Raw genomic sequence first — 13784 nt, 5'->3', positions numbered from 1 at the left:
AAGGATAAGGCAAAGATGAAAGTGATAAAGAATAGCATAAGTGAGAATCTCGATGTAGTGAACGTCAAAACAGTGGACGACTCAATAAAATGAAAGAATTTTCCTTTCCATGGAGCAAGGCAAGAAAGATCGTACAAGTACATCGAGATAAAAGAGAGCTTTACACAACGAATTTTCTGCTGTTCTGTGGAATATGTCGTGTTATATAACTTCCTGACACTAAATCTGAATTCTCGACTGGGATTCGAACCCGGCCTCCGTTGCTTTCTCGAACAATTCTCTTACCTTCTGAGCTATCCAGATACGTAGTCGAAAGGCGAATTCTGTGAAGGCAAAGCCTAATAAATGTGATTAGGCTCATTTCAATGTGTCCAAGATGAGCTTAAGCAAATAACACACAATGTTGTGCCAACATTATCGTCATATATAAATTTTCCGTTATCGATTAATCGTAAGGTAAGATAAGGCTGAGAAAGCGATAAGTTATTGTAGTTAATCACAGTAAAACTCAAGTACTACACGTAAATTTCACTTATTACCATGTTACAATCGCTTTGTTTCTATCAAACCTATAATCTTACTTTTCCTGTTGTGTAGGAAACAAGAAAGATTGTCGAATACGGCCGGCCGGTGTGGCCGTGCCGTTCTAGGCGCTACAGTCTGGAACCGCGCGACCGCTACGGTCGCAGGTTCGAATCCTGCCTCGGGCATGGATGTGTGTGTGATGTGCTTAGGTTAGTTAGGTTTAAGTAGTTCTAAGTTCTAGAGGACTGATGACCTTAGAAGTTAAGTCACATAGTGCTCAGAGCCATTTGAACCATTTTTTTGTCGAATACGTCTTCAATATGAGGATAAACAGCGATGGAGCAATAGTTAGGATGCCAAGGAGATAGACAAAAATCCTGTGTTTTGATTAAGTAATGGTAAGGCAACCATACAAAACGGATAGAGAAACCATGGGAAGTTAGAATCTGGATAGCTTTATGGGTGTGAATGACACTCGTTCCGATTTTACTGCTGCACAACCTTGTTATGTGAGCGTGTCGCTGCTCAATAACGGTGAGGTGGGCACAGTTACCCTCCCCCCCACCCCCCGGGAATACTTTTTAGAAAATAATTACTTGGTTCTAAAAGATATGTAACGAGGTGCTCTACTAAGACACACCGTCGACGACACCATCATTAGAGACGGAGCACAAGCTTGAATTGGACAAAGAAACTATCCCGGCACTCACTTTAATCAGTTTACGGAAACCAAACCAAGAAAACCCTACGCCGGGGAATGAGCTGAACCCTAGTCCTGCCGAGTGTCATATCTGTCTCTTACCCGACTAGCAGTAACTTTCACTTATAGTTGCAGTTGTTGTAGCTGTTACATAGGCATGCGAGACAGCTTTCCTGGCGAAACATCGTTCCTCTTTTCTTTTCTTTTTTTTTAATTCTAAATTCTTTTCTAAAGATGCCTCTAAACCCGAAGGAGTGAATCAGTATGGAGTAGGAGTCATGCACTTCTGGGCACAACTCCAGTTTTATTTCTGTCGAAAGTGAAACAAAGCAGATGCTTTCTCGACTGGCTGAGTGCCAACATACTGCGTGAAGCGACTGCATTCACACACAACTTGAGTTGGATTACACTGACTTCTATCGGTGCGTGACACGTTCTTCCAGCAGACCGACAGACCTTGTCTCAGTCATCGTGCAATAAAGATCGGGGTCGGCAGTACACACACATCAGTCGTAAAATAACCGCACGAGACTAACAGTTGCTTAACTAACGTTGCACACTATTTATTTGTCCGCGCTGGGATAAACTGAGTTTTTGCATTCCAGTCATCAACGTCTTTGTAGCGTGTGAAGCAGGGTACTAGGATCATTGTATATTAAGTGTCCCGAACTCTTCGACCACACAGTCAGCCATAGTAGACAGTCACCTGCAGTCAGCAGCTAGTAGTCTTGTAGATAACTTTGCTAACTCTCGATCAATGGGCCCCAGATTCGATTCCCGGGCTGGGTGAGGATTTTCTCCGCTCGAGACTGGGTTTTGTATTGCCCTTACGATCATTTCATCGTCATCAACGTGCAAATCACCGAAATGACGCAAAATAAAATGATTTGCACCAAGCGGCCGAAGAACCCAAATCTCCTGACCAAAAATGCCATATGTCCATTTCATGTCAGCAGTACAAGCTACAGGTTTGTCGGATGTGTATTTTCTTCCTTCTTGATACCTAGAAGAGAACTATGGAGTTCTCCACGTTCTCAATATTACCGCCAACCTCTCGCGGTGGGATTAGTATTCGGGAGAACCGGGTTCTAATCCACAACGAGATATACGCTGCCGGCTGTAAAAATTGCAGCACCACGAAGGATAACAAATATCGGAATTAGCAGAATAAATACGTCATTAAATTTTGTAATAGTTCTAGTGAGTGCATTGGGTAGGTTCGATGAGTGTGACACATGTTTTTCAGACCCATTACATTGACTGCAATTCCAGTACCCAAGAAACATTTATTTAAAAAATAATACTGAAACTTTCTTTATTACAACGTTTCGAATCGCAAATATCACCAGTAAATGTTACTTACAGATGAGCTCACACAATTATGATAAAACGATGCAAATGGCTTTCCACACAATTCTAATAAAACAGACACTAGTTTCTTAATTCCAGTTAACAGTCGGGAGTAATTTAATGACTTGGTCATCAAGCTAGAAGCAACACCAACAATCTTACAGAACTCACGCCTTTCAATCATGTGGTTTTCCTTCAGCTGCAGTTGTAGTAGTTTATCTGCTACGTTAAATGATGTCGTTATTGCATTCCACACACGTTTCCTGATTTGACTGGAAGGGCAGTGAAGAAAACTTAACGTTTCCGAGTAGATATACAGCGCATTTCCTGCAAAAGGTCAGGTCTCCAGCTGTTTACTAGCAGTTTCGTCGCTCTTAAAGTACGTGATATTCTCCAGAAAATATCTGTAGGTTACAAGAAAATCGTAAATAAACTGTTCTGTAATGCAGCGGTTCTTACCTCCTAGGGCCGTTAGGAAACGTTGTTGTTGTAGTCTTCAGTCCAGAGACTGGTTTGATGCAGCTCTCCATGCTACTCTATCCTGTGCAAGCTTCTTCATCTCCCAGTACCTACTGCAACCTACATCCTTCTGAATCTGTTTAGTGAATTCATCTCTTGGTCTCCCTCTGCGATTTTTACCCTCCACGCTGCCCTCCGATACTAAATTGTTGATCCCTTGATGCCTCAGATTATGTCCTACCAACCGCTCCCTTCTTCTAGTCAGGTTGTGCCACAAATTTCTCTTCTGCCCAGATCTATTCAATACCTCCTCATTAGTTATGTGATCTACCCATCTTATCTTCAGCATTCTTCTATAGCACCACATTTCGAAAGCTTCTATTCTCTTCTTGTCTAAACTATTTATCGTCCACGTTTCACTTCCATACATGGCTACACTCCATACAGATACTTTCATGAAAGAGTTCCCAATATTTAAATCTATACTCGATGTTAACAAATTTCTCTTCTTCAGAAATGCTTTCCTTGCCATTGACAGTCTACATTTTATATCCTCTCTACTTCGACCATCATCAGTTATTTTGACCCCCAAATAGTAAAACTGATTTACTACTTTCAGTGTCTCATTTCCCAATCTAATTCCTCCAGCATCACCTGATTGAATTCGACTACATTCCATTATCCTCGTTTTGCTTTTGTTGATGTTCATCTTATTTCCTCCTTTCAAGGCACTGTCCATTCCGTTCAGCTGCTCTTCCTGGTCCTTTGCTGTCTCTGACAGAATTACAACGTCGTCGGCGAACCTCAAAGTTTTGGTTTCTTCTCCATGGATTTTAATTCCTACTCCGAATTTTTCTTTTGTGTCCTTCACTGCTTGCTCAATATACAGATTGAATAACATCGGGGATAGGCTACAACCCTGTCTCACTCCCTTCCCACTGCTTCCCTTTCATGCCCCGCGACTCTTATAACTGCCATCTGGTTTCTATACAAATTGTAAATAGCCTTTCGCTCCTTGTATTTTACCCCTGCCACCTTCAGAATTCGGAAGAGAGTAGTCTAGTCAACATCGTCACAAGCTTTCTCTAAGTGTACAAATGCTAGAAACGTAAGTAGCCTTTCCTTAATCTATAGGAAACCTTAAAAAAGACAAAAGTTGTGTCTTCTTCTTGTTTTTGCTGCAGTTTATTGCGCTACAGATGCTCCCTTTTGTAAAAACCATTCTACAGACCAATATAAACAACTACGATTCTCTTTCGTTTTCGTAAGACTTCGCCGAACTCAACAATGTAACTTCCTAGCCGCTTGGTGCGCTGCAATTGTAGTGGTTAACAAAAAGAGAGACGGTGTGTCGCGACTATTTATGTTAGACTGTGGCCGCAGCTGCAACTAGGCAGCGCCAAGTCGCGCCACTTCCAGCGCCGCGCTCCAGCGAAAGGCACGTGCAGGAATCCAAGCCACAGATTTGTAGGTGATTTTGAGGTACACTGGTGGCGAACGTTGGTACACAATTCTGTCGCCAGTGACAGCAACAACGACTCCTTGCCAGCTGGGCATCGAGTTGAACTGGGCTTGGATGACAGATGAACGTCGTACCACGCTGCTTCAACTTCGTGTCTGAGGTTATCAGTAGTAGTGGCTGGTGGGTGGTGGCGTGCCAGACTCTCGGCAGCGCATCGCCAGATGATTTCATTGGGCGAGAGATGTGCAGAACGTTCAAAAAATGGTTCAAATGGCTCTGAGCACTATGGGACTTAACAGCTCTGGTCATCAGTCCCCTAGAACTTAGAACTACGTAAACCTAACTAACCTAAGGACATCACACACATCAATGCCCGAGGCAGGATTCGAACCTGCGACCGCAGCAGTCGCGCGGTTGAGGACTGAGCGCCTAGAACCGCTCGGCCACCGTGGCCGGCTGCAGAACGTTCTGGCTTGGGTAAGAGTCGAATTCGGTCTGTGTCGAGGTAGATCAAGACAGCTAGGACACCATATGATCTTGCACCATCTTCTTGAAAGGCAACGTCACGAAAACCTCGAAGATAGGGCACAGCTACCAGCCTTAAAAGATCAGGAATACAACGCCTGCTATTCGGATTACCAGCTACACGAATCAGAGGTGATAGTGTTGTTTACCCAGTGGCCTGCTATTCGAAGTACCAGCTACACGAATCAGAGGTGATCGTGTTGTTTACCCAGTGGCCTGCTGTTCGAAGTCCCAGCTACACGAATCAGAGGTGATCGTGTTGTTTACCCATTGGCACACCATGCAATCACACCAAGTGCTGGGCCCCATGATGATGAGAAATGAAATCTGGCAGCGTTCGTTCTCTTCAGATGTCCATACACGATACGTCCATCGTGACGTACGCGGAACTGGTATTCGTCTGTGAAGACGACGCGGTGCCACTTCAAAAATGTTCAAATGTGTGTGAAATCTTATGGGACTTAACAGCTGAGGTCATCAGTCCCTAAGCTTACACACTACTTAACCTAAATTACCCTAAGGGCAAACACACACACCCATGCCCGAGGGAGGACTCGAACCTCCGCCGGGACCAGCCACACAGTCCATGACTGCAGCGCCTCTGACCGCTCGGCTAATCCCGCGCTGCTGCGGTGTCACTCTTGTGTCCATTGATGTCACTGGGTGCACTATTGCGCTCATCTCAGTGCTGCCGCGTCGAGGAAAGCTGCAACAATGGTCCCCGTCGTGACAGCCGATGGTGCTACACACGTCGTTGCAGTCTCTGCAAATTATTCTGCAGGGTGACACAAAACATTTGAAAATATATTACTTCACGGAATGATGTCGGTAGAGAGATAAAAATTGACACACGTACTAGGAATGACATGTGGTTTTACTGAAGCCAAAGAAGGTACACAACTTGAGTAAAAAATAGCGCTTCATGTGATACAAAGGCAATAAATACCGTAAAAATTGACTTTAAACGAAGACAATGTTCTTTATAATAAATGCTCAACATGTCGGCGTCATTCATCAAAAATACCTTTGATCGAGGGGGAATTTAGCGAACAGCGCTGTATAGCATATCAGTATATACGGTGAGAAATTGTCGTCGGATGTTGTCTTTTAGCATCCTCAATGCGGTCTGGGTTCCTGGGAGGCCAGGCTTTCGGAAGTGGTGATTCAGCATGCCATCTTCGCCAAACGATATGTGCAAGAGATGTTTCACACGTGTAGGGTGGAGCGCCATCCCACATAGACGTCTTACCTTCCAACAGGTGTTTATCAGCCACACTAGAGATGATGCGATTCTGCAAAACATCGGTGTATCTCGCACCCGTCACACTGTCAGTTTGAAAAGTAGCACCCTGCGTTTCCTGTAAGACAAGGGTTCCGATCACGACTGATGTGGTAAATTCACACCACATCGTGTCTTTCTCGTCATGCAATCGGGTTCCCACGACAGTTATAGGATTTTCAGTAGCTGCGGCTGCAGATAGACCTTCGGAGTGTGAAAAGGGCTTTGTCGATCCACAGCATGTTAGACAACCAATCGTCATCTCTCCCTTTTTTTTTTTTTATTAAGTGTCTACACTGCAAATGCTCCCCGCATCACAAAAGCATTGGATAACAGTTCATAGTGACGCTGGATTTTGTAAGGATGGCATTGGAGGGTATGCCTTAGTGCTCTCCAAACAGTAGTGGGTTGGAATGCCGGTGCGCCGTGCGACATCACGAGCGGTCTCGGGCGCTGCAGTCATGGACTGTGCAGGTGGTCCCAGCGGAGGTTCGAGTCCTCCCTCGGGCGTGGGTGTGTGTGTTTGTCCTTAGGATAATTTAGGTTAAGTAGTGTGTAAGCTTAGGGACTGATGACCTTAGCAGTTAAATCCCATACGATTTCACACACATTTGAACATTTTTGAATTTAGCGAAGACCTCGAAACGTTCTTGACCAATTTACTTGAAATTTTTACCTGATACTCTCATAAACATTCAAATGGGTATAGGCTATTTTTTAAACAACAATGCATAGGTTTTCTGTTAAAACCGACTGTGAGAAAGAAAATAATGTCCCATGTTGTGTTGTGGATATGTGGGTTTCGTTTCCTTTCCCACTCTCAGTTTTAAATATCATTGCAGGGCATTTAAAGCATTAGGCAGATTGCTTCTCGTGTCCTTTTAAACAAAACTAGTATATACAACAATGTACTGTCACAGTTTCTGCTCGTGGCCTTGTTAACAGAAAAAGGGGGAGTTGTAGGTATGACGTGTCGGCTTGTGATTAGAATACTACTACGGAATCTCAGTCGTGCGGAATTTATTAATCTTAACCTTTTGGAGATTGAAATTACGCGAAACAGCGTCATTGAAGCTACTGTCTTCACAGTTCTAACATCAGGAGTGGTCTCTCCAACCCCATATTTTAGTCGACTTCAACTCCAAATCAAGGTTTCGTTGGCTGTAACAATAAATAATGCCCAAGGTCAGCGAGAGGGGGAAGAAATGTGCAGGGAGGGGAGGGGGGCGTAGACATAGAGAGGGGGAAGGAGCAGAGAGAAGAGGAGGTGGAGGTGGAGAGCCGGGGGGGGGGGGGGGGTAGAGGGGTAGAGGAGGAAATGGACACAGAGAGGAGAGAGAAGGACACGGACAGAAAGAGGGAGGGGGAGAAGAAAGTCAAGGTGTATATCCAGTCATATTAATATTTCGTAATTGCGAAGTATTGTCGCATTCAATAATAAATTTTATAACGTAAAGTTACTTCCCTGCTTCGTAAATCACAATTACTGTGCTAGAAAATTTTACTAATAACAGCTATACAAAAGTGGGCAGTAGGTAAAAAGGGTTGACTACCCTTGGACTAGTGACTTCGAGATCTAACGAGTCGTTTACAGTAGCATCAGAACAAAAGGGTCTAGCGAAAAACTGTGTGAAACTAACTCGATCGCAGCCTTACAGAATGAAGCATCCCGGCATTTGCCTGCAGTGATATTATCTGAACCAAATAAAAATTACACTGCTGGCCGTGAAAACTGCAACATTATGAAAGCAGCATGCAACAAATGTCTGGCTGGCGTCAAACATACACGCGCGGCTTCTTCGCTAACAAGCATCCCCAAGACACAGGCTGATTCGCGAATGTTTGGTTGGTTCAAATGGCTCTGAGCACTATGGGACTTAACATCTATGGTCATCAGTCCCCTAGAACTTAGAACTACTTAAACCTAACTAACCTAAGGACAGCACACAACACCCAGCCATCACGAGGCAGAGAAAATCCCTGACCCCGCCGGGAATCGAACCCGGGAACCCGGGCGTGGGAAGCGAGAACGCTACCGTACGACCACGAGCGCGAATGTTTGCAAATATTTTAAAATATGTTATTCTACAAGTAAAACTAAAGAAAAAGTTCATATAAACATAGGTCCTCAAATGTATAGTACGCAGTTACGGTTAATAAAAGATTTTGCCTGAAATTTAGCAACTTCACTAATATGAAGGCATCGCAAAACTGTACGAGGTTAAAGTAATCTAATAAAACATGTCCCAGACGTGTATCTGCAGTAATTTTCCAAAACATCCAGTGAATCAAAGAAGTAATTTCGTAAAATTTTAATTTATTTACTACTTGGCCTATTTTTTTTTTTTTTTTTTTTTTTTAATTCCAAGCAATTGCTCAAAGTTTTCAACAGAAGTTGCAGAGAATTTAATTTTGGAAAAATAATGGTAATAACGTTAACTGAAACTATATGACTGTGTCAGATAATCTGCTTTTATTAATATCATAGCATTTGTACAGTGGTCAATGTACATACAATTTCACTATGTATTCACAATAAATGTTCAAAAATGTCTCCATCAAGTTCAATGCTTTTAGCTGCTCGTGTATGAACAGATTTTGTTGCTCGATTCAGTTTCACAGGGTTGTTCTTAATTTCGTCTGTTGCATTCATAATGCGAGCGAGTAATGCCTCCCTCACATATATTGACTTTGGCCTCATAAACTATGTCTTTCATGCATCCCAACGCACAAAAATCCATTGGTGTTAAATCGGGCGATCTTGGTGGCCACAGACGTGTAGCACCATGACTAATCCATTTCTGGGGAAAATGTTCATTTAAATGTGTAGTAACGGCGTTGGTGAAGGCGGGCTGTCATGTTGAAAATGCATTTGCAATCGCATAGCAAGTGGAACATCTTCGAGCAAGCGGTGCACTTCATCTTGAAGGAATTGTAAGTACGTCTCGCCTGTTAGACGTCCTGGGAAAATGAATGGTCTAATAAAGTGTGTGTTGGTTATACCGCACCACACGTTTATGCTAAATCGCTGCTGAAAATTGCGTTTCACTGTTGCATGCGGGTTTGCTTCAGACCATATGTGCTCGTTATGTAAATTGCGTATACCATCTACAGTAAACTGTGCCTCATCAGTAAATAAAATGTGTTTGTGTAACTGCCGATTAGTATTTAACCAGTTGCGAAACTCCAAGCGAAGGGCAGGATCTCCGGGATGTAAATAATGTACTTTTTGTTTGTGGTAAGGATACAGATTATTGTACTTCAGTGTACGCCGTACCTTAGATTGTGAAATGTGTACTAGTGTAGTGGTACCCGGGCTTCTTTGAACAGCATCCACAATATTCTCACCATCGTCTTCACGTATCGAGCGCTCGCACTGATTATGAGCGCTAGGTAGACACCCTGGCCGGCCGGCGTGGCCGAGCGGTTCTAGGCGCTACAGTTTGGAACCGCGCGACCGCTACGGTCGCAGGTTCGAATCCTGCCTCGGGCATGGATGTGTGTGATGTCCTTAGGTTAGTTAGGTTTAAGTAGTTCTAAGTTATGGGAGACTTATGACCTCAGATGTTAAGTCCCATAGTGTTCAGAGCCATTTGAACCATTTTTTAGACAACCTGACTCCCGTGACATTCGAAATACTCCACTAAAGGTTCGTGCATTCGGAATCCTCCGAGTTGGACAATGTACGTCATGTTCGTTAACTGTAGCCGTAGCATTACCATCACATTTGCCAAAAATGAACACGATATCGACCTATTCCTCTGTCGTATATTTGAAAGGCATCCCTATTTCAAAAACAAACTGCAAACTACAACAGTGATATGTGGTTTCACTTAAAAACACTGTTGTTATTATGTTCTTTCACTGAGCAATACAGAAAACTAACTCGTTTCAAGGCTAGGAAACGATAGAAACAACTAACTAACGGTTGTCAACAAGGACATAAACTGAAACTTCCTGGCAGATTAAAACTGTGTGCCCGACCGAGACTCGAACTCGGGACCTTTGCCTTTCGCGGGCAAGTGCTCTACCAACTGAGCTACCGAAGCACGACTCACGCCCGGTACTCACAGCTTTACTTCTGCCAGTATCTCGTCTCCTACCTTCCAAACTTTACAGAAGCTCTCCTACGAACCTTGCAGAACTAGCACTCCTGCCAGGAGGTTTCATATCAGCGCACACTCCGCTGCAGAGTGAAAATCTCGTTCTGGAAACATCCCCCAGGCTGTGGCTAAGCCATGTATCCACAGTATCCTTTCTTTCAGGAGTGCTAGTTCTGCAAGGTTCGCAGGAGAGCTTCTGTAAAGTTTGGAAGATAGGAGACGAGGTACTGGCAGAAGTAAAGCTGTGAGTACCGGGCGTGAGTCGTGCTTCGGTAGCTCAGTTGGTACTGGCGAATGCCGTGATGTGATAGCGCTGGCGGAGGAGTGCCGGCTTAAAGCGGCGATGGTGGCGGTTGATTTTGACAGTGCTTTTGATAAGGTGCGCCACAACTATCTGTACGCTGTACTGGAACAAATGGGATTTCCAGACCGTTTTACTGGTGTCATTAGAAGGATTCATGGGGGCGCACAATCCTTGGTACAGGTTAATGGGCGCTCAGCAGGGCCCATTCCAATTCGACTATCCATTCGCCAGGGCTGCCCTCTTTCGATGCTGCTGTTCGCGATAGCGTTGGAACCATTAATTGGGAGGCTAACAAATTCTCTTTCTGGGATGGAACTGCGGGGCTACACCTTCAAATGTCGTGTCTATGCGGACGACCTCCGGCTGCTCGTTCGTTCTGAGGAAGAGGTGAAGACGGTCCTTGAACTGTTGTTGGACCACAGTGTGACGGCGGGTGGTGCCGTGAACACGAACAAATCGGCAGCAATGCCGGTTGGAAGGGGCCTTACGCCGGAAGAAATCAGCCCGTTTCCTTATGTGCAACGGTTCCGCTATCTCGGCATAGACTTTACCTCATCTGTAAAACATACTGCGGCAGTTAACTACCGACGTATTTTACAGACAACACGTACCATGGTCCGACAACATCTCCTACGGCGCCTTGATCCTTTGCAGCGAGTCGAATATCTGAACGCTTATGTGGTTTCTCGAATGGTGCATATTTCTCAGATCCTGCCCCTACCACTCACGCTCGGACGTCGACTTCAATCAGCACTAGGCTATTTTGTGATGATTGGGTCGCCCCTCAAGGTGCGATACGCAACGCTCACGCTCCCTACGGACAAGGGGGGACTCGGACTTACGAATGTTCCCTGCCGAACGACGGCGCTCCTTCTAGCCACGATGTACAAGCAATGGCGTAGTGGTCGTGATTCCCTTACATCCCGCTTACTGGATCTCCTAGTTCCAGCGTCCCTTACACCTCCGGTGGCGGTGGGCAACATTTCGCCATATTTTGCGCATGTATCAACATTTATCGTGGAACTTAGTTATATCAGAGACGAGCTTCCGCGCACGAGACCGCCATGCGCGAAGGATTTTTATGTTTGGCTGCTACGACGGATAAGTTGTAATGTAATTGAACTGAAACACCCCAGGTTGCATTGGCCGAAGATTTGGAGACATGTGCACCAAAAATTCTTTCCTACCTTCGTTCGGGCACTGTGGTTCTCTGTCGCCTGTGGCAAGTTCAACACCCACCAACGGCTCCACGCAATTGGACTAGTGGACACTCCACTATGCCCGAAATGTCACCAAGTGGATGACGACCATCACCGCTTAACTTGTATCGCGGTGGAGGACGTCTGGCTCCTAGGAAGACAGATGGTGGCTTGCTACCTCCGTGTGACCCCGCAACATATTACACCTGCTTCCTTCTTACATCCGGAGAGTGACTACTTTCCGGCGACTAAATCACAGTCGATCATCTGGATCAAAGGTTGGACGATCGCGTACCTCTATGGGGATACTGCCACGTCGCGACTTGACTTGACTTGACTTGACAGTGAAGTTCATAGATGGTCACACTATCGGAAAACCTTTGCCAATTATCTTCAGGCAGTCTTCCTTGACCCCCCACGCAGTTGGAATGTGCCGGGTGCAGTCGGTGTGCACATTTGACAGCTGATGATGAACCTCACGCTTCTCTCACCACTCACTATGTAATGCACATACTATACGATGAAATGGTCTATATGTTCCTTTTAACAGAGTGATCCTTATTGAAAAAAAAATAAAAAATAAAAAAATAAAATTAAAAAAAACATCAAAAAAAAAAAAGGTAAGCGCTTGGGTTCGTAATCCGAAGGTCGCCGGATCGAATCCCGCACCATGCAAAAAAAAAGAAAAAAAAAGAAAAAAAAGGTTGGTAGAGCACTTGCCCGCGAAAGGCAAAGGTCCCGAGTTCGAGTCTCGGTCGGGCACACAGTTTTAATCTGCCAGGAAGTTTCATATCAGCGCACACTCCGCTGCAGAGTGAAAATATTCTGGATGACATAAACTTTTCTACACTGAGACATGTTTTATTAGACTCACCAGACTAATACCAACAACATAAATAGAAATCGTGCTTTACTTTAACCTCGTACGGTTTTGCGATGCCTTCATATTAGCGAAGTTGCTAAATTTCAGGCAAAATCTTTTATTTAACTAAACATTTGCGGACCTATGTTTATATGAACTTTTTTCTTTAGTTATTTGTAGAAATAACATATTAAAATATTTGCATATCTTCGGGACTCACCCTGTATATATTAAAGAAATATGTAGGCTATGTCCATCTGAATATTAATTAGAGTGCCCCGTAAAAATTTGAACAAAACTGGAAACATACCTTTCGAGATTTTGGATAACAGCTTTAAACAACGTCTTGTCTTCATGTCTTCATATAGTAGTGTAGATAAAGCAGAGTTACAGTAGGTTAAAGCGTTTAATATTATAAGGTTCAATCAAAAGATTTCCGTTCGAAGACCGTGGAATCGGTATCAGGCAAAATCGCCGTGAGAATTGAGACAATCATTCCACAGACGCACCAGGTTCAATAACGGCGCGAAAAAGCCACAGGAGGTGATATAAAGCACCTCAACGAAACCACCGCTTTCCCCGGGTCGTTAATTCCCAAACATTTCGCTGTCGAAAACGACATTCCGCAGTGTGATGAGCATCAGGGTGACGCTCTTGACAAACTTTGACACTGCTGACACCCTCGGACGTTCCTTAGAGGACACTATGAGGATGCATCACCATTAAACGTTATCTGACCCCTTTGAAGCTCAGTGTGACCATAGTTTTTACTCTCGTGTTGTGATTGGAACAACTAGGAATCGCTCAACACCATTCAACGAAATTTGAACGGGATCCAGAGCAACAATCGGTGTTTATTCTTTTCCGTCCCTCATATTCCGCGTCTTCCTGTGATCACAGTGGGGTGTAACACTGACACGGCAAAGTGTCCTTCTAAGACCTTTTCCGCCCCCCCTCTCTCTCTCTCTCTCTCTCTTTCTCTCTCACTCTCTATCTATCTATCTCTCTTCCCCCCC

The sequence above is a fragment of the Schistocerca piceifrons genome, chromosome 4, assembly GCF_021461385.2.
Source record: "Schistocerca piceifrons isolate TAMUIC-IGC-003096 chromosome 4, iqSchPice1.1, whole genome shotgun sequence".
Classification (NCBI taxonomy): domain Eukaryota; kingdom Metazoa; phylum Arthropoda; class Insecta; order Orthoptera; family Acrididae; genus Schistocerca; species Schistocerca piceifrons.
Note: the sequence above shows the minus strand (reverse complement) of the source record.